This window comes from Ambystoma mexicanum, chromosome 10 (genome assembly GCF_040938575.1).
Source record: "Ambystoma mexicanum isolate Mex_15411 chromosome 10, UKY_AmexF1_1, whole genome shotgun sequence".
Lineage (NCBI taxonomy): Eukaryota > Metazoa > Chordata > Amphibia > Caudata > Ambystomatidae > Ambystoma > Ambystoma mexicanum.
The window spans coordinates 885663363-885682041 of record NC_090932.1 but is presented as its reverse complement, the minus strand read 5'-3'; positions in this window follow the sequence as shown (position 1 = coordinate 885682041).

Genomic DNA, 18679 nt, shown 5'->3' with positions numbered 1-18679 from the left:
GGAAAAAGTGTAAACTATGGGCCATGGTTGATAAGATATTTGCACGGGGACTCAAAGAGGACACCTTCTCGAGCCGCTGAGAGGTGACAACCGGCCCCTGCATTGCAAGCAAACCTGTATCAGCATCTCACCAGCAACTGAATGTGTCGCCTGCAGGCTACACATAGGAGGCTGCAGTAGGTGCATTAACCCATTGGGCTGTCGTCCCTCCTTCCTCTGAGAGCAGGAAACTGAATTTCCATGTTGCCTTCCTTTGGCACATTAGATCTATCTTTCAACAGAAATTCAGAGGATGTTTTGCTTCACGGAGAGATGATAATCATTGTGAGGTGTGAGCCACTATCAGCTAAGTAGGTCAGTTAAATCATTGCCTTTGTCATTGGGGTGTATTGCTATGCGCCGGGCCGTCTTCTGTCCTGTCCTACTGTATGCTTTCTTATTGCTGCTTGTTCATGATTTTTAAATGTAAACACTGCTCTCAAAAGTGAAAGATTTGAAAGACTCTTGCTGTAGCTAGCCTTTCCCAGTCTTTGCCCTGGGGGAGAGGGCAGAGGCGTAGGCAGGGTAGGGCCTGAGGGGCAAGGCCCACCCAAAATCTGTAAATGCCCACGCAGCAGCGCTGTGTGGACATTTACAGATATGTGTGTCAGTGCAGTGGGCCCAACTACATTAGCATCAGGCCCCATTTGCTAGACAATCCTGCCTACGCCTCTGGTGCTTCCCAACTCAACAACCCAATCACCCCTTCAGCCATTCTTACTCGTCTCACAGCACCTCCCATAAACGAGGAATGCATCTTTTGTTGGTAGATTTCCTTCATGAGGCTTAGCTAGGCCTGCATTCCTTTTCAAAGGGCATAGAAGAGAGCAACAAAGGAGAAGGCATGATAAAGCGGGAAGTAGGTGGAAGACGAGGGGTCTGGGGGGTTGGCAGTAAAAGAAACAGGGCCTGGCCTGGCAGAGAGTTAGAAGTTAGGGAACACAATGAGCGAGTGAGGAGAAAAGATGCCCCAGGCATGTAGCTCTCTGACTCTTCCCCACCGTGCCTGCAGAAAGAGCCTTCCTATTGCCAGCTCTCTCCCAAATGGATACATTTGCCTGGAGAGCCCAGAACTAATTTCAGTTAGCCAGAGGGTAAACAGAGGCCAGGGAGAGGTGCACACCCCTTCATTTCACTAGGCTTCTGGGGCTTCTGGGAGGAAAAAAGGCATCAGTATTCCATCAAGATCATCGTCACCAAGGCCACCAGCACTCGGGGATTACAGAGCATGCTGTGACACTCTCCGGGGCTTGGTTGGCCAGGATTATGTTGAAGAGCACATATCCTAACCCTAAGCTACCTGGATGGGTGCACCATAGAGGCCGCACCGGACATAGGGCTGTGCCCGTAAAGGCTGTGGTCGCGTTTGGGAGCGTTAGGGACGCGTGGAGGACGCAGGGCGCAGACCTCTGCCCGTTTCCCTCCAGGCTTAGGCATTCTCATTGGTGGAGCCAGCCACTCCAAACTTGAGGGTGTTAAAGGCAGAAAGCAGCCCTCTCACCCCCAGGGCAAAGAGTGGGAAAGGCTTGTTACATCAAGAGTCTTTCAAATCTTTCACTTTTGAGAGCAGAGTGTTTACATTTAGGAATCATGAACAAGCAGCAGGAAGATAGCATACAGTAGCAGAGGACAGAAAACTGCCCTGCGCATATCAGTACACCGCAATGACAAATTCTAAGATTTAACTGGCCTGCTTGGCTATTAGTGGCTCATACCTCACAGTGATTATCACCTCTCTGTGAAGCAAAAGATCCTCTGAATTGGGTTGAAAGATAGATCTAATGTGCCAAAGGAAGGCAACAAGGAAATTCAGTTTCCTGCTCTCAGAGGAAGGAGGGTCGACAGCCAATGGGTTAATGCACCTACTGCAGTCTGCTTTCTGTAGCCTGCAGGCGACACATTCAGTTGCTGGTGAGATGCTGATACATGTTTGCTTGCTATGCAGGGGGCGGTGGTCACCTCACAGCACCTCGAGAAGGTGTCCTGTTTGACTCCCAGGGCAATTATTGTATCAACCATGACTTGTAGATTACACCTTTTTCCCTCGTTTTTTTCCAGTCATTTTGGGCCAGAGAGACAAGCTTTTGTATGGGCGTTACCAAGACCAGATTGCAGAAAACAAAGGCAAAACTGTTAGTAAGAATGCAGTTGTTGAAGGGGCATTAGCTGTTGGTTGATCGCGCAGGACAATGTATACCCATTTTCAATAAAAAAAAAGATTTTCCCTATCAGAAATACATGCGTAGGAGTTGCCAGACATTGGATTAGAACTCAGGTCTCCAGCATTGCAAGACCAAGCATTTACCACTTGAGCCACTGGTGGCTGTGCTTCTGAAAGTAGCTTTTGGGCACATATATCTTTCTACTGCATGCACCTGTGAGCATACCCATTTGCATTGTGAAACATGTTCACTGAAGCCAATGAGGATAGAACATCTGCCCCCCCCCCCCACTCCACCAAATATCAGCTAACTGCAGTGGCCTAGAGGTTAAGTGGTTGTGTTACATCCTGGGGGGTCTGACTTTGAGTCCTGCTTTCGGAATAGTTCGGTAATCTCCTTGTACAGTTGCGGGGACCCACACTCCTTCTAAAAGGTTCAGTGGTTATGTAATTAGTTCCCTGGAAAAGGGAGGGTGGCAGAGAGGCGGGACTGTGGAGGCAGGGGAGACGAAGTGCAGGGTAAACAAAGGAGGAGGCGGGGAAGGGTAAAGGGGGAGGTAGTGCTGGATGAACGGGTCCCTGTGGAGAAGTGGAGGGGCTGGGTGAGTCTGGGTATGTTGAGAGGGGGCAAGGGAATGTAGGATAAAGTGGGCCCTGGGGACAATGTCATAGGGGAAGAGGGCCCTGAATTGTGGAGGGTGTGTAAAGGAGGGTTCTAATGAGGGGGAAAGGGGCCATTGAGGAGGGGAAAAAGGGTGCCCAGTGGAAGGTGGAATGGACCCCGCACAATCGGCTGACATTTTCTTTGCTCATCCTGCCCCACCTCCTCCTTTATTAACAATGCACTTCCTGGCCTCCACAGTCCTTCATTTCTGCTTTCTTCCACCCTCCCTTTACCTGGGAACCTACCCCATGTCCTTCTAGACCTACCACCACTTGGCCAGCCGCCTCCTCTCAACACGGACCCATACATCCAGCCCTATCCCCCCTTTAGCCTGCCCTTACTCCCCCACCTCCTCTTTTAGCCTGTCCCACCTCCTCCTTTAACCTGTACTTCCTTGCTTCCACAGTCCCGGCCCTCTGCTTTCTTCCACTCCTACTGTACAAGGACATTACCCAACTATTCCGTTTATGTGAGGAAAGCAGGACTCAAACCCAGGCCCCCAGCACTGTAACACAAGCACTTAACCTCTAGGCCACTGTAGTTAGCTGGTATTTGGTGGAGCGTGGTGGCCAGATGTTCTATCCACGTTTTCTTAAGTTAACATGTTTCAAAATGCAAATGGGTATGCTCACAGGGGTTTGCTGAAGAAAGATATATAAGCCCAAAAGTGACTCTCAGAAGCACAGCCACCAGTGGCTCAATTGGTAAGGGTTTGGTCTTGGAACGCTGGAGACCTGAGTTCAAATCCAATGTCCAGAATCTCTTGTGCGTGGTTTTTTTTTTTAAACCGTTTTTTTTTTTTTTTAAATGCGTATGCAGTGCCCTGTGCGATCAGCCAACAGCTAATGCCCCTTCAATACCTGCATTCCTACTAACAGTTGTGCCTTTGTTTTCTGCACTCTAGCCTTGGTAACGCCCATACAAAAGCTTGTCTCTCTGGCCCCAACTGACTGGGAAAAACGAGGGGAAAAAGTGTAAACTATGGGCTATGGTTGATAAGATATTTGCATGGGGACTCAAACAGGACACCTTCTCGAGCCGCTGAGAGGTGACAACCGGCCCCTGCATTGCAAGCAAACCTGTATCAGCATCTCACCAGCAACTGAATGTGTCGCCTGCAGGCTACACATAGGAGGCTGCAGTAGGTGCATTAACCCATTGGGCTGTCGTTCCTCCTTCCTCTGAGAGCAGGAAACTGAATTTCCATGTTGCCTTCCTTTGGCACATTAGATCTATCTTTCAACAGAAATTCAGAGGATGTTTTGCTTCACGGAGAGATGATAATCATTGTGAGGTGTGAGCCACTATCAGCTAAGTAGGTCAGTTAAATCATTGCCTTTGTCATTGGGGTGTATTGCTATGCGCCGGGCCGTCTTCTGTCCTGTCCTACTGTATGCTTTCTTATTGCTGCTTGTTCATGATTTTTAAATGTAAACACTGCTCTCAAAAGTGAAAGATTTGAAAGACTCTTGCTGTAGCTAGCCTTTCCCAGTCTTTGCCCTGGGGGAGAGGGCAGAGGCGTAGGCAGGGTAGGGCCTGAGGGGCAAGGCCCACCCAAAATCTGTAAATGCCCACGCAGCAGCGCTGTGTGGACATTTACAGATATGTGTGTCAGTGCAGTGGGCCCAACTACATTAGCATCAGGCCCCATTTGCTAGACAATCCTGCCTACGCCTCTGGTGCTTCCCAACTCAACAACCCAATCACCCCTTCAGCCATTCTTACTCGTCTCACAGCACCTCCCATAAACGTGGAATGCATCTTTTGTTGGTAGATTTCCTTCATGAGGCTTAGCTAGGCCTGCATTCCTTTTCAAAGGGCATAGAAGAGAGCAACAAAGGAGAAGGCATGATAAAGCGGGAAGTAGGTGGAAGACGAGGGGTCTGGGGGGTTGGCAGTAAAAGAAACAGGGCCTGGCCTGGCAGAGAGTTAGAAGTTAGGGAACACAATGAGCGAGTGAGGAGGAAAGATGCCCCAGGCATGTAGCCCTCTGACTCTTCCCCACCGTGCCTGCAGAAAGAACCTTCCTATTGCCAGCTCTCTCCCAAATGGATACATTTGCCTGGAGAGCCCAGAACTAATTTCAGTTAGCCAGAGGGTAAACAGAGGCCAGGGAGAGGTGCACACCCCTTCATTTCACTAGGCTTCTGGGGCTTCTGGGAGGAAAAAAGGCATCAGTATTCCATCAAGATCATCGTCACCAAGGCCACCAGCACTCAGGGATTACAGAGCATGCTGTGACACTCTCCGGGGCTTGGTTGGCCAGGATTATGTTGAAGAGCACATATCCTAACCCTAAGCTACCTGGGTGGGTGCACCATAGAGGCCGCACCGGACATAGGGCTGTGCCCGTAAAGGCTGTGGTCGCGTTTGGGAGCGTTAGGGACGCGTGGAGGACGCAGGGCGCAGACCTCTGCCCGTTTCCCTCCAGGCTTAGGCATTCTCATTGGTGGAGCCAGCCACTCCAAACTTGAGAGTGTTAAAGGCAGAAAGCAGCCCTCTCACCCCCAGGGCAAAGAGTGGGAAAGGCTTGTTACATCAAGAGTCTTTCAAATCTTTCACTTTTGAGAGCAGAGTGTTTACATTTAGGAATCATGAACAAGCAGCAGGAAGATAGCATACAGTAGCAGAGGACAGAAAACTGCCCTGCGCATATCAGTACACCGCAATGACAAATTATAAGATTTAACTGGCCTGCTTGGCTATTAGTGGCTCATACCTCACAGTGATTATCACCTCTCTGTGAAGCAAAAGATCCTCTGAATTGGGTTGAAAGATAGATCTAATGTGCCAAAGGAAGGCAACAAGGAAATTCAGTTTCCTGCTCTCAGAGGAAGGAGGGTCGACAGCCAATGGGTTAATGCACCTACTGCAGTCTGCTTTCTGTAGCCTGCAGGCGACACATTCAGTTGCTGGTGAGATGCTGATACATGTTTGCTTGCTATGCAGGGGGCGGTGGTCACCTCACAGCACCTCGAGAAGGTGTCCTGTTTGACTCCCAGGGCAATTATTGTATCAACCATGACTTGTAGATTACACCTTTTTCCCTCGTTTTTTTCCAGTCATTTTGGGCCAGAGAGACAAGCTTTTGTATGGGCGTTACCAAGACCAGATTGCAGAAAACAAAGGCAAAACTGTTAGTAAGAATGCAGTTGTTGAAGGGGCATTAGCTGTTGGTTGATCACGCAGGACAATGTATACCCATTTTCAATAAAAAAAAAGATTTTCCCTATCAGAAATACATGCGTAGGAGTTGCCAGACATTGGATTAGAACTCAGGTCTCCAGCATTGCAAGACCAAGCATTTACCACTTGAGCCACTGGTGGCTGTGCTTCTGAAAGTAGCTTTTGGGCACATATATCTTTCTACTGCATGCACCTGTGAGCATACCCATTTGCATTGTGAAACATGTTCACTGAAGCCAATGAGGATAGAACATCTGCCCCCCCCCACTCCACCAAATATCAGCTAACTGCAGTGGCCTAGAAGTTAAGTGGTTGTGTTACATCCTGGGGGGTCTGACTTTGAGTCCTGCTTTCGGAATAGTTCGGTAATCTCCTTGTACAGTTGCGGGGACCCACACTCCTTCTAAAAGGTTCAGTGGTTATGTAATTAGTTCCCTGGAAAAGGGAGGGTGGCAGAGAGGCGGGACTGTGGAGGCAGGGGAGACGAAGTGCAGGGTAAACAAAGGAGGAGGCGGGGAAGGGTAAAGGGGGAGGTAGTGCTGGATGAACGGGTCCCTGTGGAGAAGTGGAGGGGCTGGGTGAGTCTGGGTATGTTGAGAGGGGGCAAGGGAATGTAGGATAAAGTGGGCCCTGGGGACAATGTCATAGGGGAAGAGGGCCCTGAATTGTGGAGGGTGTGTAAAGGAGGGTTCTAATGAGGGGGAAAGGGGCCATTGAGGAGGGGAAAAAGGGTGCCCAGTGGAAGGTGGAATGGACCCCGCACAATCGGCTGACATTTTCTTTGCTCATCCTGCCCCACCTCCTCCTTTATTAACAATGCACTTCCTGGCCTCCACAGTCCTTCATTTCTGCTTTCTTCCACCCTCCCTTTACCTGGGAACCTACCCCATGTCCTTCTAGACCTACCGCCACTTGGCCAGCCGCCTCCTCTCAACACGGACCCATACATCCAGCCCTATCCCCCCTTTAGCCTGCCCCACCTCCTCCTTTAACCTGTACTTCCTTGCTTCCACAGTCCCGGCCCTCTGCTTTCTTCCACTCCTACTGTACAAGGACATTACCCAACTATTCCGTTTATGTGAGGAAAGCAGGACTCAAACCCAGGCCCCCAGCACTGTAACACAAGCACTTAACCTCTAGGCCACTGTAGTTAGCTGGTATTTGGTGGAGCGTGGTGGCCAGATGTTCTATCCACGTTTTCTTAAGTTAACATGTTTCAAAATGCAAATGGGTATGCTCACAGGGGTTTGCTGAAGAAAGATATATAAGCCCAAAAGTGACTCTCAGAAGCATAGCCACCAGTGGCTCAATTGGTAAGGGCTTGGTCTTGGAACGCTGGAGACCTGAGTTCAAATCCAATGTCCAGAATTACTTGTGCGTGGTTTTTTTTTTTAAACCGTTTTTTTTTTTTTTTAAATGCGTATGCAGTGCCCTGTGCGATCAGCCAACAGCTAATGCCCCTTCAATACCTGCATTCCTACTAACAGTTGTGCCTTTGTTTTCTGCACTCTAGCCTTGGTAACGCCCATACAAAAGCTTGTCTCTCTGGCCCCAACTGACTGGGAAAAACGAGGGGAAAAAGTGTAAACTATGGGCCATGGTTGATAAGATATTTGCACGGGGACTCAAAGACGACACCTTCTCGAGCCGCTGAGAGGTGACAACCGGCCCCTGCATTGCAAGCAAACCTGTATCAGCATCTCACCAGCAACTGAATGTGTCGCCTGCAGGCTACACATAGGAGGCTGCAGTAGGTGCATTAACCCATTGGGCTGTCGTTCCTCCTTCCTCTGAGAGCAGGAAACTGAATTTCCATGTTGCCTTCCTTTGGCACATTAGATCTATCTTTCAACAGAAATTCAGAGGATGTTTTGCTTCACGGAGAGATGATAATCATTGTGAGGTGTGAGCCACTATCAGCTAAGTAGGTCAGTTAAATCATTGCCTTTGTCATTGGGGTGTATTGCTATGCGCCGGTCCGTCTTCTGTCCTGTCCTACTGTATGCTTTCTTATTGCTGCTTGTTCATGATTTTTAAATGTAAACACTGCTCTCAAAAGTGAAAGATTTGAAAGACTCTTGCTGTAGCTAGCCTTTCCCAGTCTTTGCCCTGGGGGAGAGGGCAGAGGCGTAGGCAGGGTAGGGCCTGAGGGGCAAGGCCCACCCAAAATCTGTAAATGCCCACGCAGCAGCGCTGTGTGGACATTTACAGATATGTGTGTCAGTGCAGTGGGCCCAACTACATTAGCATCAGGCCCTATTTGCTAGACAATCCTGCCTACGCCTCTGGTGCTTCCCAACTCAACAACCCAATCACCCCTTCAGCCATTCTTACTCGTCTCACAGCACCTCCCATAAACGAGGAATGCATCTTTTGTTGGTAGATTTCCTTCATGAGGCTTAGCTAGGCCTGCATTCCTTTTCAAAGGGCATAGAAGAGAGCAACAAAGGAGAAGGCATGATAAAGCGGGAAGTAGGTGGAAGACGAGGGGTCTGGGGGGTTGGCAGTAAAAGAAACAGGGCCTGGCCTGGCAGAGAGTTAGAAGTTAGGGAACACAATGAGCGAGTGAGGAGGAAAGATGCCCCAGGCATGTAGCTCTCTGACTCTTCCCCACCGTGCCTGCAGAAAGAGCCTTCCTATTGCCAGCTCTCTCCCAAATGGATACATTTGCCTGGAGAGCCCAGAACTAATTTCAGTTAGCCAGAGGGTAAACAGAGGCCAGGGAGAGGTGCACACCCCTTCATTTCACTAGGCTTCTGGGGCTTCTGGGAGGAAAAAAGGCATCAGTATTCCATCAAGATCATCGTCACCAAGGCCACCAGCACTCGGGGATTACAGAGCATGCTGTGACACTCTCCGGGGCTTGGTTGGCCAGGATTATGTTGAAGAGCACATATCCTAACCCTAAGCTACCTGGATGGGTGCACCATAGAGGCCGCACCGGACATAGGGCTGTGCCCGTAAAGGCTGTGGTCGCGTTTGGGAGCGTTAGGGACGCGTGGAGGACGCAGGGCGCAGACCTCTGCCCGTTTCCCTCCAGGCTTAGGCATTCTCATTGGTGGAGCCAGCCACTCCAAACTTGAGGGTGTTAAAGGCAGAAAGCAGCCCTCTCACCCCCAGGGCAAAGAGTGGGAAAGGCTTGTTACATCAAGAGTCTTTCAAATCTTTCACTTTTGAGAGCAGAGTGTTTACATTTAGGAATCATGAACAAGCAGCAGGAAGATAGCATACAGTAGCAGAGGACAGAAAACTGCCCTGCGCATATCAGTACACCGCAATGACAAATTCTAAGATTTAACTGGCCTGCTTGGCTATTAGTGGCTCATACCTCACAGTGATTATCACCTCTCTGTGAAGCAAAAGATCCTCTGAATTGGGTTGAAAGATAGATCTAATGTGCCAAAGGAAGGCAACAAGGAAATTCAGTTTCCTGCTCTCAGAGGAAGGAGGGTCGACAGCCAATGGGTTAATGCACCTACTGCAGTCTGCTTTCTGTAGCCTGCAGGCGACACATTCAGTTGCTGGTGAGATGCTGATACATGTTTGCTTGCTATGCAGGGGGCGGTGGTCACCTCACAGCACCTCGAGAAGGTGTCCTGTTTGACTCCCAGGGCAATTATTGTATCAACCATGACTTGTAGATTACACCTTTTTCCCTCGTTTTTTTCCAGTCATTTTGGGCCAGAGAGACAAGCTTTTGTATGGGCGTTACCAAGACCAGATTGCAGAAAACAAAGGCAAAACTGTTAGTAAGAATGCAGTTGTTGAAGGGGCATTAGCTGTTGGTTGATCGCGCAGGACAATGTATACCCATTTTCAATAAAAAAAAAAGATTTTCCCTATCAGAAATACATGCGTAGGAGTTGCCAGACATTGGATTAGAACTCAGGTCTCCAGCATTGCAAGACCAAGCATTTACCACTTGAGCCACTGGTGGCTGTGCTTCTGAAAGTAGCTTTTGGGCACATATATCTTTCTACTGCATGCACCTGTGAGCATACCCATTTGCATTGTGAAACATGTTCACTGAAGCCAATGAGGATAGAACATCTGCCCCCCCCCCCCACTCCACCAAATATCAGCTAACTGCAGTGGCCTAGAGGTTAAGTGGTTGTGTTACATCCTGGGGGGTCTGACTTTGAGTCCTGCTTTCGGAATAGTTCGGTAATCTCCTTGTACAGTTGCGGGGACCCACACTCCTTCTAAAAGGTTCAGTGGTTATGTAATTAGTTCCCTGGAAAAGGGAGGGTGGCAGAGAGGCGGGACTGTGGAGGCAGGGGAGACGAAGTGCAGGGTAAACAAAGGAGGAGGCGGGGAAGGGTAAAGGGGGAGGTAGTGCTGGATGAACGGGTCCCTGTGGAGAAGTGGAGGGGCTGGGTGAGTCTGGGTATGTTGAGAGGGGGCAAGGGAATGTAGGATAAAGTGGGCCCTGGGGACAATGTCATAGGGGAAGAGGGCCCTGAATTGTGGAGGGTGTGTAAAGGAGGGTTCTAATGAGGGGGAAAGGGGCCATTGAGGAGGGGAAAAAGGGTGCCCAGTGGAAGGTGGAATGGACCCCGCACAATCGGCTGACATTTTCTTTGCTCATCCTGCCCCACCTCCTCCTTTATTAACAATGCACTTCCTGGCCTCCACAGTCCTTCATTTCTGCTTTCTTCCACCCTCCCTTTACCTGGGAACCTACCCCATGTCCTTCTAGACCTACCACCACTTGGCCAGCCGCCTCCTCTCAACACGGACCCATACATCCAGCCCTATCCCCCCTTTAGCCTGCCCTTACTCCCCCACCTCCTCTTTTAGCCTGTCCCACCTCCTCCTTTAACCTGTACTTCCTTGCTTCCACAGTCCCGGCCCTCTGCTTTCTTCCACTCCTACTGTACAAGGACATTACCCAACTATTCCGTTTATGTGAGGAAAGCAGGACTCAAACCCAGGCCCCCAGCACTGTAACACAAGCACTTAACCTCTAGGCCACTGTAGTTAGCTGGTATTTGGTGGAGCGTGGTGGCCAGATGTTCTATCCACGTTTTCTTAAGTTAACATGTTTCAAAATGCAAATGGGTATGCTCACAGGGGTTTGCTGAAGAAAGATATATAAGCCCAAAAGTGACTCTCAGAAGCACAGCCACCAGTGGCTCAATTGGTAAGGGTTTGGTCTTGGAACGCTGGAGACCTGAGTTCAAATCCAATGTCCAGAATCTCTTGTGCGTGGTTTTTTTTTTTAAACCGTTTTTTTTTTTTTTTAAATGCGTATGCAGTGCCCTGTGCGATCAGCCAACAGCTAATGCCCCTTCAATACCTGCATTCCTACTAACAGTTGTGCCTTTGTTTTCTGCACTCTAGCCTTGGTAACGCCCATACAAAAGCTTGTCTCTCTGGCCCCAACTGACTGGGAAAAACGAGGGGAAAAAGTGTAAACTATGGGCTATGGTTGATAAGATATTTGCATGGGGACTCAAACAGGACACCTTCTCGAGCCGCTGAGAGGTGACAACCGGCCCCTGCATTGCAAGCAAACCTGTATCAGCATCTCACCAGCAACTGAATGTGTCGCCTGCAGGCTACACATAGGAGGCTGCAGTAGGTGCATTAACCCATTGGGCTGTCGTTCCTCCTTCCTCTGAGAGCAGGAAACTGAATTTCCATGTTGCCTTCCTTTGGCACATTAGATCTATCTTTCAACAGAAATTCAGAGGATGTTTTGCTTCACGGAGAGATGATAATCATTGTGAGGTGTGAGCCACTATCAGCTAAGTAGGTCAGTTAAATCATTGCCTTTGTCATTGGGGTGTATTGCTATGCGCCGGGCCGTCTTCTGTCCTGTCCTACTGTATGCTTTCTTATTGCTGCTTGTTCATGATTTTTAAATGTAAACACTGCTCTCAAAAGTGAAAGATTTGAAAGACTCTTGCTGTAGCTAGCCTTTCCCAGTCTTTGCCCTGGGGGAGAGGGCAGAGGCGTAGGCAGGGTAGGGCCTGAGGGGCAAGGCCCACCCAAAATCTGTAAATGCCCACGCAGCAGCGCTGTGTGGACATTTACAGATATGTGTGTCAGTGCAGTGGGCCCAACTACATTAGCATCAGGCCCCATTTGCTAGACAATCCTGCCTACGCCTCTGGTGCTTCCCAACTCAACAACCCAATCACCCCTTCAGCCATTCTTACTCGTCTCACAGCACCTCCCATAAACGTGGAATGCATCTTTTGTTGGTAGATTTCCTTCATGAGGCTTAGCTAGGCCTGCATTCCTTTTCAAAGGGCATAGAAGAGAGCAACAAAGGAGAAGGCATGATAAAGCGGGAAGTAGGTGGAAGACGAGGGGTCTGGGGGGTTGGCAGTAAAAGAAACAGGGCCTGGCCTGGCAGAGAGTTAGAAGTTAGGGAACACAATGAGCGAGTGAGGAGGAAAGATGCCCCAGGCATGTAGCCCTCTGACTCTTCCCCACCGTGCCTGCAGAAAGAACCTTCCTATTGCCAGCTCTCTCCCAAATGGATACATTTGCCTGGAGAGCCCAGAACTAATTTCAGTTAGCCAGAGGGTAAACAGAGGCCAGGGAGAGGTGCACACCCCTTCATTTCACTAGGCTTCTGGGGCTTCTGGGAGGAAAAAAGGCATCAGTATTCCATCAAGATCATCGTCACCAAGGCCACCAGCACTCAGGGATTACAGAGCATGCTGTGACACTCTCCGGGGCTTGGTTGGCCAGGATTATGTTGAAGAGCACATATCCTAACCCTAAGCTACCTGGGTGGGTGCACCATAGAGGCCGCACCGGACATAGGGCTGTGCCCGTAAAGGCTGTGGTCGCGTTTGGGAGCGTTAGGGACGCGTGGAGGACGCAGGGCGCAGACCTCTGCCCGTTTCCCTCCAGGCTTAGGCATTCTCATTGGTGGAGCCAGCCACTCCAAACTTGAGAGTGTTAAAGGCAGAAAGCAGCCCTCTCACCCCCAGGGCAAAGAGTGGGAAAGGCTTGTTACATCAAGAGTCTTTCAAATCTTTCACTTTTGAGAGCAGAGTGTTTACATTTAGGAATCATGAACAAGCAGCAGGAAGATAGCATACAGTAGCAGAGGACAGAAAACTGCCCTGCGCATATCAGTACACCGCAATGACAAATTATAAGATTTAACTGGCCTGCTTGGCTATTAGTGGCTCATACCTCACAGTGATTATCACCTCTCTGTGAAGCAAAAGATCCTCTGAATTGGGTTGAAAGATAGATCTAATGTGCCAAAGGAAGGCAACAAGGAAATTCAGTTTCCTGCTCTCAGAGGAAGGAGGGTCGACAGCCAATGGGTTAATGCACCTACTGCAGTCTGCTTTCTGTAGCCTGCAGGCGACACATTCAGTTGCTGGTGAGATGCTGATACATGTTTGCTTGCTATGCAGGGGGCGGTGGTCACCTCACAGCACCTCGAGAAGGTGTCCTGTTTGACTCCCAGGGCAATTATTGTATCAACCATGACTTGTAGATTACACCTTTTTCCCTCGTTTTTTTCCAGTCATTTTGGGCCAGAGAGACAAGCTTTTGTATGGGCGTTACCAAGACCAGATTGCAGAAAACAAAGGCAAAACTGTTAGTAAGAATGCAGTTGTTGAAGGGGCATTAGCTGTTGGTTGATCACGCAGGACAATGTATACCCATTTTCAATAAAAAAAAAGATTTTCCCTATCAGAAATACATGCGTAGGAGTTGCCAGACATTGGATTAGAACTCAGGTCTCCAGCATTGCAAGACCAAGCATTTACCACTTGAGCCACTGGTGGCTGTGCTTCTGAAAGTAGCTTTTGGGCACATATATCTTTCTACTGCATGCACCTGTGAGCATACCCATTTGCATTGTGAAACATGTTCACTGAAGCCAATGAGGATAGAACATCTGCCCCCCCCCCCACTCCACCAAATATCAGCTAACTGCAGTGGCCTAGAAGTTAAGTGGTTGTGTTACATCCTGGGGGGTCTGACTTTGAGTCCTGCTTTCGGAATAGTTCGGTAATCTCCTTGTACAGTTGCGGGGACCCACACTCCTTCTAAAAGGTTCAGTGGTTATGTAATTAGTTCCCTGGAAAAGGGAGGGTGGCAGAGAGGCGGGACTGTGGAGGCAGGGGAGACGAAGTGCAGGGTAAACAAAGGAGGAGGCGGGGAAGGGTAAAGGGGGAGGTAGTGCTGGATGAACGGGTCCCTGTGGAGAAGTGGAGGGGCTGGGTGAGTCTGGGTATGTTGAGAGGGGGCAAGGGAATGTAGGATAAAGTGGGCCCTGGGGACAATGTCATAGGGGAAGAGGGCCCTGAATTGTGGAGGGTGTGTAAAGGAGGGTTCTAATGAGGGGGAAAGGGGCCATTGAGGAGGGGAAAAAGGGTGCCCAGTGGAAGGTGGAATGGACCCCGCACAATCGGCTGACATTTTCTTTGCTCATCCTGCCCCACCTCCTCCTTTATTAACAATGCACTTCCTGGCCTCCACAGTCCTTCATTTCTGCTTTCTTCCACCCTCCCTTTACCTGGGAACCTACCCCATGTCCTTCTAGACCTACCGCCACTTGGCCAGCCGCCTCCTCTCAACACGGACCCATACATCCAGCCCTATCCCCCCTTTAGCCTGCCCCACCTCCTCCTTTAACCTGTACTTCCTTGCTTCCACAGTCCCGGCCCTCTGCTTTCTTCCACTCCTACTGTACAAGGACATTACCCAACTATTCCGTTTATGTGAGGAAAGCAGGACTCAAACCCAGGCCCCCAGCACTGTAACACAAGCACTTAACCTCTAGGCCACTGTAGTTAGCTGGTATTTGGTGGAGCGTGGTGGCCAGATGTTCTATCCACGTTTTCTTAAGTTAACATGTTTCAAAATGCAAATGGGTATGCTCACAGGGGTTTGCTGAAGAAAGATATATAAGCCCAAAAGTGACTCTCAGAAGCATAGCCACCAGTGGCTCAATTGGTAAGGGCTTGGTCTTGGAACGCTGGAGACCTGAGTTCAAATCCAATGTCCAGAATTACTTGTGCGTGGTTTTTTTTTTTAAACCGTTTTTTTTTTTTTTTAAATGCGTATGCAGTGCCCTGTGCGATCAGCCAACAGCTAATGCCCCTTCAATACCTGCATTCCTACTAACAGTTGTGCCTTTGTTTTCTGCACTCTAGCCTTGGTAACGCCCATACAAAAGCTTGTCTCTCTGGCCCCAACTGACTGGGAAAAACGAGGGGAAAAAGTGTAAACTATGGGCCATGGTTGATAAGATATTTGCACGGGGACTCAAAGACGACACCTTCTCGAGCCGCTGAGAGGTGACAACCGGCCCCTGCATTGCAAGCAAACCTGTATCAGCATCTCACCAGCAACTGAATGTGTCGCCTGCAGGCTACACATAGGAGGCTGCAGTAGGTGCATTAACCCATTGGGCTGTCGTCCCTCCTTCCTCTGAGAGCAGGAAACTGAATTTCCATGTTGCCTTCCTTTGGCACATTAGATCTATCTTTCAACAGAAATTCAGAGGATGTTTTGCTTCACGGAGAGATGATAATCATTGTGAGGTGTGAGCCACTATCAGCTAAGTAGGTCAGTTAAATCATTGCCTTTGTCATTGGGGTGTATTGCTATGCGCCGGGCCGTCTTCTGTCCTGTCCTACTGTATGCTTTCTTATTGCTGCTTGTTCATGATTTTTAAATGTAAACACTGCTCTCAAAAGTGAAAGATTTGAAAGACTCTTGCTGTAGCTAGCCTTTCCCAGTCTTTGCCCTGGGGGAGAGGGCAGAGGCGTAGGCAGGGTAGGGCCTGAGGGGCAAGGCCCACCCAAAATCTGTAAATGCCCACGCAGCAGCGCTGTGTGGACATTTACAGATATGTGTGTCAGTGCAGTGGGCCCAACTACATTAGCATCAGGCCCCATTTGCTAGACAATCCTGCCTACGCCTCTGGTGCTTCCCAACTCAACAACCCAATCACCCCTTCAGCCATTCTTACTCGTCTCACAGCACCTCCCATAAACGAGGAATGCATCTTTTGTTGGTAGATTTCCTTCATGAGGCTTAGCTAGGCCTGCATTCCTTTTCAAAGGGCATAGAAGAGAGCAACAAAGGAGAAGGCATGATAAAGCGGGAAGTAGGTGGAAGACGAGGGGTCTGGGGGGTTGGCAGTAAAAGAAACAGGGCCTGGCCTGGCAGAGAGTTAGAAGTTAGGGAACACAATGAGCGAGTGAGGAGGAAAGATGCCCAAGCATGTAGCTCTCTGACTCTTCCCCACCGTGCCTGCAGAAAGAGCCTTCCTATTGCCAGCTCTCTCCCAAATGGATACATTTGCCTGGAGAGCCCAGAACTAATTTCAGTTAGCCAGAGGGTAAACAGAGGCCAGGGAGAGGTGCACACCCTTCATTTCACTAGGCTTCTGGGGCTTCTGGGAGGAAAAAAGGCATCAGTATTCCATCAAGATCATCGTCACCAAGGCCACCAGCACTCGGGGATTACAGAGCATGCTGTGACACTCTCCGGGGCTTGGTTGGCCAGGATTATGTTGAAGAGCACATATCCTAACCCTAAGCTACCTGGATGGGTGCACCATAGAGGCCGCACCGGACATAGGGCTGTGCCCGTAAAGGCTGTGGTCGCGTTTGGGAGCGTTAGGGACGCGTGGAGGACGCAGGGCGCAGACCTCTGTCCGTTTCCCTCCAGGCTTAGGCATTCTCATTGGTGGAGCCAGCCACTCCAAACTTGAGGGTGTTAAAGGCAGAAAGCAGCCCTCTCACCCCCAGGGCAAAGAGTGGGAAAGGCTTGTTACATCAAGAGTCTTTCAAATCTTTCACTTTTGAGAGCAGAGTGTTTACATTTAGGAATCATGAACAAGCAGCAGGAAGATAGCATACAGTAGCAGAGGACAGAAAACTGCCCTGCGCATATCAGTACACCGCAATGACAAATTCTAAGATTTAACTGGCCTGCTTGGCTATTAGTGGCTCATACCTCACAGTGATTATCACCTCTCTGTGAAGCAAAAGATCCTCTGAATTGGGTTGAAAGATAGATCTAATGTGCCAAAGGAAGGCAACAAGGAAATTCAGTTTCCTGCTCTCAGAGGAAGGAGGGTCGACAGCCAATGGGTTAATGCACCTACTGCAGTCTGCTTTCTGTAGCCTGCAGGCGACACATTCAGTTGCTGGTGAGATGCTGATACATGTTTGCTTGCTATGCAGGGGGCGGTGGTCACCTCACAGCACCTCGAGAAGGTGTCCTGTTTGACTCCCAGGGCAATTATTGTATCAACCATGACTTGTAGATTACACCTTTTTCCCTCGTTTTTTTCCAGTCATTTTGGGCCAGAGAGACAAGCTTTTGTATGGGCGTTACCAAGACCAGATTGCAGAAAACAAAGGCAAAACTGTTAGTAAGAATGCAGTTGTTGAAGGGGCATTAGCTGTTGGTTGATCGCGCAGGACAATGTATACCCATTTTCAATAAAAAAAAAAGATTTTCCCTATCAGAAATACATGCGTAGGAGTTGCCAGACATTGGATTAGAACTCAGGTCTCCAGCATTGCAAGACCAAGCATTTACCACTTGAGCCACTGGTGGCTGTGCTTCTGAAAATAGCTTTTGGGCACATATATCTTTCTACTGCATGCACCTGTGAGCATACCCATTTGCATTGTGAAACATGTTCACTGAAGCCAATGAGGATAGAACATCTGCCCCCCCCCCCCCACTCCACCAAATATCAGCTAACTGCAGTGGCTTAGAGGTTAAGTGGTTGTGTTACATCCTGGGGGGTCTGACTTTGAGTCCTGCTTTCGGAATAGTTCGGTAATCTCCTTGTACAGTTGCGGGGACCCACACTCCTTCTAAAAGGTTCAGTGGTTATGTAATTAGTTCCCTGGAAAAGGGAGGGTGGCAGAGAGGCGGGACTGTGGAGGCAGGGGAGACGAAGTGCAGGGTAAACAAAGGAGGAGGCGGGGAAGGGTAAAGGGGGAGGTAGTGCTGGATGAACGGGTCCCTGTGGAGAAGTGGAGGGGCTGGGTGAGTCTGGGTATGTTGAGAGGGGGCAAGGGAATGTAGGATAAAGTGGGCCCTGGGGACAATGTCATAGGGGAAGAGGGCCCTGAATTGTGGAGGGTGTGTAAAGGAGGGTTCTAATGAGGGGGAAAGGGGCCATTGAGGAGGGGAAAAAGGGTGCCCAGTGGAAGGTGGAATGGACCCCGCACAATCGGCTGACATTTTCTTTGCTCATCCTGCCCCACCTCCTCCTTTATTAACAATGCAGTTCCTGGCCTCCACAGTCCTTCATTTCTGCTTTCTTCCACCCTCCCTTTACCTGGGAACCTACCCCATGTCCTTCTAGACCTACCGCCACTTGGCCAGCCTGCCTCCTCTCAACACGGACCCATACATCCAGCCCTATCCCCCCTTTAGCCTGCCCCACCTCCTCCTTTAACCTGTACTTCCTTGCTTCCACAGTCCCGGCCCTCTGCTTTCTTCCACTCCTACTGTACAAGGACATTACCCAACTATTCCGTTTATGTGAGGAAAGCAGAACTCAAACCCAGGCCCCCAGCACTGTAACACAAGCACTTAACCTCTAGGCCACTGTAGTTAGCTGGTATTTGGTGGAGCGGGGTGGCCAGATGTTCTATCCACGTTTTCGT